This window comes from Leucopleurus acutus (assembly GCF_964270905.1).
Source record: "Leucopleurus acutus genome assembly, chromosome: 17".
In the NCBI taxonomy this organism is placed as follows: Eukaryota; Metazoa; Chordata; class Mammalia; order Artiodactyla; family Delphinidae; genus Leucopleurus; species Leucopleurus acutus.
In genome coordinates, this window is record NC_139159.1 from 36,560,608 (window position 1) to 36,567,610 (window position 7,003).

Sequence of the window (7,003 nt, forward strand, 5' to 3'; positions counted from 1 at the left end):
GTATGGCAAAGGATCTTCTTGAAGGAGGGTGCTTCCCACACTGATTGTCACAAATGACTTCGGAATTACTGTTGCTGTATTACCAAAATCTTAAACTAGGATATTTTTGACAAATTTGGTCCTTAGTTAATTTTTAGAGCTACAAACTGTCAGATGGCTCTGAAATAACAATTGTCTGGCTATTCTTCAGGGTGATCACAATATGGTAATGACCTTGAGGTATCACTAAAAAGCAGGAAGGTGTGAGTCTTCCTTTGGTTCCAGAGTGAAATGCGAGGTGGAGTTGGAGTTGGAAAAGAGGCCCACAACCAAGTGATAGAGAAGGAAATGTGAGGTCATTGGTGAAAAACCAGGTTGAAGTTAAGGTGAAGAGGCATGAGGAAATGGTCAACTGTTACAGTATTACAAAGATCATCAAGAAGCATATCCATGAATGTAGTTTGTATTGCAATCTGCTGAAAAAGAGACAAATATCCTGGCCTGGCCTTCATGGAGATTATATTTTATTGATTCTGATAATAGATTATTGTTGAAAAGGGCCTCCTATAAATTATAACCATGCAAAGGCAGCAAGATAATTTATTTTTCTTTATGTATGTGTTTCTCATTCCTTCTCGCTTCTCTCTTAGGAGAAGAGAAAAATCACAAAAAAACAAAAATGTCAAGTCTCAGCTATTCAGTTTCAAAATAATTTTTTTCCAAATTCCAGTGAAGGCAATAGGTTAACTGTTAAGATTTGTAAGGCTCAAAAAGCTAGATTTTTACGAAGTGTAGCCAAATTTTATTCCATAAATAATAGCTTTGGAAAGAATATGTGGTGATGCAAAGTTGGAAAAAGCTGGTTTTCCTTCCGTGAATGGCTTCACTGTTTTGGGAGAAGAGGCAGAGAAGAAATCAAAGTAATTAAACATGGGGTGAGTTTTCCTGATAGGGGACTCTAGTGCTTTAAAATAGACTAGATAATCCTAGGGATAATCTGAGGGTAGAACAGACCAATGCCTCATTTCCAGTCTGGTACCCTGGAAGAAAACAGTGTATTTCCTTTGAGGTCTTGAGAGGTTTTTCTTCCGCTTTGTTTTGGTTTTCCTTCATTTTGTAATCAGCCTTATTAAGGAATCACTTATATACAATAAAATGCAGACATTTTTAGTTAACGGTTCAGTGACTTTTAATTAATATATACATTTGTATAACTACCATCCCCATAAAGATAGATAACAGTTCTAAAACCCTAGAAAGTTTCCTCCTAGGCTTCTGCAAAAGTATCCCCATCTCCCACCCCAAGGCAACCACGGATTTGTTTTTTATCTTTAGAGATGACTTTTGCCGAGTTTACAATTTCATGTAAGTTGAATAATACAGTAGGTGCCCTTCTGATGTGGCTTCACTTGCTCAGCATATGGCTTTTGAGATTCATTCATGTTGGGATGTTTTAAACCAGGACTTTAGCCTGGGTGGCTGATGTTGTCTGAAGGCACCTTATAGGTAAATCTGAATCTCTGGCATTGTCACTGTCTGTTCTTGGCTCAGTATTTTCAACTTTCTAAGAAGCACAAGGTTGAAGTAAGGAAGATCATTGTCAGTATAATGGAGGTGAAGTGGGTTCTGTTATATAATATTCTCAGCATAAATTGACCTGCTTGGAATCATTGTGTTGATAATCGACAAGGATACTCTTCCTCCAAAAACCTTGATACTATAAACCTTCTAAAGGACACTGTTCTAGGACCCTTTTAGTTTTCATTTTTTGGGAAACATTTCTAGAAAATTCAAATGCTCGCAACCTGAAAGAAGCAATTATTCACCTGAAGGCTAACTCTGCTAAAGTTGAGTTGTCCGACCTTTACATGCTGATAGAACCCAAATAGCCTTGCAAAATAATGCTCTCGTGTTGGATATAAGCATATAGATTGTTTAAGACGGACGTGTATACGCAGTAAAGTAAAAAAGCAAAGAATCTTTGAGTGTCCCTTGCTGTTTTTTTTTATTTTTTCATTTAAGTTTCTATAGCGTATGCTAATAGCTCAGGGAAACCTCAGGTTAGTTTTAGGTCCACTCTTTACATAAATGTTGAAGTACTCCATACCAACCTTTTTCCTACTTTCCTTCTTTTCTTCCATCTTTCCTTTCTAACTTCTTATAATCCATTATACTTAATCCTGCATTTGCTGAGGTGGCAATTAGTGTAGGAAAATACTGTGAAATTTTGCTGTTCAGAATGCATGTTGACCAAATTCTATATTGAGAAAAAGTCTGAATTTACCCAGAGTAACCCTTTCTCAGCGTCTTTTAATAAAGGCCATAGAAACTGGGCTATATATAGTATCCTGACAGGTATGTAGAACTCATAGCAGTTGCCCTAAAGAGCTTACCTAGCGTAGATGCATATGAATGCATTTAATGATTGTTTTATTGGCAGCAGTGCCAACATACACAGTCTGTTTTGTTTTATATCATTCTCATTACCTGCTGTTTACCACTGTATACATTGCTAATGGCGTGGTTTCTATGGCTTGTGAATTTCACGGCCAAATAATATGTAATTTATTACACACTTTAGTGTAGAAGATGGAGACTCCATAACTTTTCGTGTGTTCTTTGCCCCTTTGGAAAGTATTACACTGAGCTAAGGCAAAGTAATAAATTTATTTCAAATGTGCGTGATAGCTAAACATCAATTAGGACTGATGGGCAATATTTCTGCTTCCAGCAACAAAACAGTTTTTAAAGACTAAGCCATTGAACGTGGAGTTACTGAACATGGGACTCAGTTCACTGGGATCCTTCTTAGAAAACTAAAGGAAAACTTGGATTGGATTTGTGTGGCTTATTCAAGTAGTAACTAATCAGCTACATCTTGGTGAACTTAATTGTCACAATCGTTTGGTATTTTATTAACTCTCTTCCCCTTCTTCCCCGACTCTCACGAGAACGGATCATGAGTATCTTAAAACATATTAAGTCATCTTCCATCCCTGTTAATCTAACTACAAAAGCACACTTTCCTTATCCAATGTAACTTACTGTCTTTTAGAGTGGCTGGGGTTTTAATTCTCTACAAAATTAAAACCAGCAAAGAGAAACATTTTCAAGGAGCCACCACATTGTAGCGCTTTAGAAAGAAGACTGTAGAATTAAGGGCAACTATATCATTTTATAGCTAAAGCACCTGAGGCCTAAAGTAGGAAGGTAACCATCAAGGTCAGGGAAGGGGTAGAAGATCAGGTTTCAAGCTGAGGAAGAGTCTAGAGGGACTCAATCTGAGGTCAAAAACTGAAATGAGGCCACGAATGTTCTGGGAAGGCTGGCATCTGGCCTCAAGTGTGGGATTCAGACAGGGAGTGGACCCGGGGGGAACTGAGCTTCTGCAGTAGGCAGAGAAGTCCACCTCCTCTCCGGAAATTACCACTGACATCAGGGAGTTGAGGGGAAAGAACAGAATTCCAGTCCACCTGAGAAAGCAGGCCAGTCTGATTAACTCAGAATTTAGGCTTATTTCAGATACTTCTTGAGAAAGAACTTGGACAAGAGCAAGTCCCACGCAGCCTCTTTTAAATCCTTGCCCAGTATTTTCTGGTGGAGCTGCTTAAACCCTCCAACTGACTCCAGTATTTTAATTTCACTCTGTATTTAATTCCGACAGTTCTATGATTGATTATTTAATGGGCAAATAAGTAGGGTCACAAAAGAGTGTGAATGTATTTTACAGGATGAGGATGGGCGGAGTGGAGCAGTCTGGAATAGGACACCAATAAAAAGGGATCTTGGTAAAGAAGAACGTCTATTAGAAATGGAGAGGAATTCGCAAGGACATTAGTGCCTGACACCACGCCCTTCTCTCTGCATGTTTAGAAGCTAGTTTCTAATTTTATTTTCGTAGGAGATGTGCCTGTGATGAATTCTCTTTTACCTCCACACCATTTATCACATGGACATATTGTGAAGTTTGTGTGAGAGAAAGCAAGTATTAGAATGTGTCTTGCAAGGAGCTATTAAACACTTCCTGGAACAATCTAGGGTAGAAGGAAAAGGAAAGGAAGGTGGAAACAAAGGAGAAAGACAGCTAATGATGCTGGAGTCTCTCGCTGGGATTTGTGGTATCTCTTTTTGAAACTAAGTACAGAAAGTCAGAACTTGACTAATTGTTTCTTGATCACGGTTTGTTTTCAGTTTTGCTTTTTTCTTGCTCTCATCAGTTATTCCAGCCATTGCTATGTCATTTTCAGTTTCAGTAAGCATGCCTGTCTTGTTTCCATTTGCATTATTCATGCAAACGTTGATTGAACTGATGACCCCGAGTTATCAAGGAAACATTAGATACACCAGTAGATACATTTCTTAATTTTAGAAAAAAATTACCGAGTGAAGGTTAAAATAACTCCTCTTAAATTTGTCATTTTAAAAAAACTTCTCCTAACATACAATACCTCATTGCCTAACAATGCCAGATAAATGAAGAATTCCTATGTATTCATGAATGCAGGCTAGTCTGTATATTTTTTGGCAGGTATGCCCGTTACCGAGGGTAACGGCCTGGTTTGCTGGCCATGTCCTGTCTCTTAGAAAGTTGTACTCTCTGTTGTCTTTCAGCTGGTCCATTGGATATCAGAGGTGAATTTATAAAACTATACTTCCCTTTACACTTAGTTTTGTTTTGTTTTACTTGAAGTATAGTTGATTGACAATGTTATGTTTCAGGTGTACAGCCAAGTTATTCCGATATATGTATTTCTTTTTCAGATCCTTTTCCATTTTAGGTTATTACAAGGTATTGAATATAGTTGCCTGTGCTATACAGTAGGACCTCGTAGTCTATCTACTTTATATATAGTATACACTTACTTTGTGTGATCCACGCTGGTCAGACCACATGATTATTTTCACTTCTGATATAATTTTTGCAGGTCTAACCTCAAATCTTTGATAAGAAGATATTTTTTAGCATGTGTGTGCTCTAAATCCTACAGTAGTTATTAGAGATATGGTTTTGCAGTAGGTATTCTTCGCCTTTTTGTTCTCGGCCAACCAACTGAAAATTAGCTTTTATTTTCTGGTTGGTTTGCTAGATGTTTATGACTATAAAAAAAGTCTTACATTTTGTCTCATATCTTAAAACACAATCTGAATTAGCAATGGGTATTGTGCTATACATAGGCGCTGTGATATAAATATTGTATCTAATTTCAAAAACATATAGCCTAGAAGGGAACCACAGACACCTAAGCAGCAATTATGGCAACTGCATTTGTTTACTAAGTGAAATAGTACTGAGATGGATAAAGTGCTAGCCCAAATCAGCTTCAAAAACAGATGCGCAGTTCTTTAAAAATCTTTTAAACATTTTTCCATCTACATGTAGAATATAACTTAGCATAAAAACGGTATGGGTTTTATTTTAAGTAATGTAGCATTTTGACATCCTCATAATGAAATTAAATCCAGAAGGAGGTTTCTCTCCATGATCTCTTGAAATGGTCCTTGATCATCCACAATATTTCCCATCATCACAAAGGTGGTACCAAGGGCAGGAAACTCCAGCATTATTAAAGTTTCATAAAGCAAAGTCAATTTTAAGAATATAATGTCCCCAAACTGATAAAGGTCTTGACAGAAAATTTCAAGGGAAGCATAAATTATTTTTTGTTTGTCAGAGGGCAAAAATATTTAGGTTGAGTTAATGAATGGTAGAGTTTTTGAGTGGAGGGTGTCCTTAAAATATTATGTAGATCTGTACTGTCAACAGATGCTAGCCACATGGCATTATTTATATTTAAACAAATTTAAAAATAAGATTAAAAAATCAGTTCCTCAGTTGCATTTGCCATATTCCAAAGATGTTTATTAGCTCCATGTAGCTGTTGAACACTGCTTTACATAGTACAGATATAGAATATTTTCATTATCACCAAAAATTCTATTGAGCAATACTAAAATTATACCCAGATATTCACAGAGAAGGCAACCAAGTCTCAAGGAAATAATATAACTTCCCCAAGATCGCACAGCTGTGTTTTTAAAGAAAAAGAAAACGACACAAAGGAAATAGTAACAGAGGCATTAACGAAACCCAGTAAGTTTCTGGAGCAGTCAAAGTAGGGTTTAACAGTGCATACTTAGCTGTTTGCAGGGCTGAAGCTCTTGATGGCTGGTAAGATCTACCTGCCTGAATTTGGACATTAGCATTTTATGTGATGAATTAAAAGCAAAAAATCCTTTCAGCGAATGGCTGCCAGCTCCATAGTTTTAGCCATTGCCGTGCTTCCAGGTTATGTTTATCACTTTCATGTACAGGGCACCACTGTGAGATGTGATGGTTTATCTGACCCCAGAGAAATCAAGAAATCTTGTGGGGGTTATGGCTATATTTGAAAAGGTTGATTTTTAAATGCATCATGCAGACTGGCCCTGTTTTAAAAGGGATTCCTGCCATCAAATAATCAAAATGTAAACTCTCTTCTCACCTTGCAAAAGTCAAAGATAGTCCCTGCATCTTCATTATTTCGTTGAAATCCAAATATTATTTTTCCATTCTCTAACTTGTTTTCCTCACAGTGTGATCAACTATTGCCAAGGAAGGAAAGGTTAGATTTATCAAAGTTTGCTAAAGGCCCCCTCGGTAACTGAACCCTCAGGAGAAACAATCGTCATGTATTCTTTTTCTGTTGTTTCAGTATCTTCCTAAAGATTCATTTCAATATATTTGGTTCTGTAGCAGAGGTTCTAGTGAAGTGCTTATCTTCCTCAGAGGTCCAGAAAGCCTGCGAGTCTGTGGGTAAAGATGGGTAAGGAGAGAGAGGGAAGGAGGCTAGAGAGAGGCTCAGTGCTGAGATAAGGACAGTGTTCTAAAGCCTCCTGGGGGTGAGGCTGGGGTGCACAAACACCCACGACTAATCTAGACAGAAACTGAATAATCAAGGGGACGACCAGTGTGAAGTCATGTGGTCACCTCTCCCTCTAGAAATAAATATTGCCCTCAGTAAGTCTCCCTCCTGCCCCAGAAGAG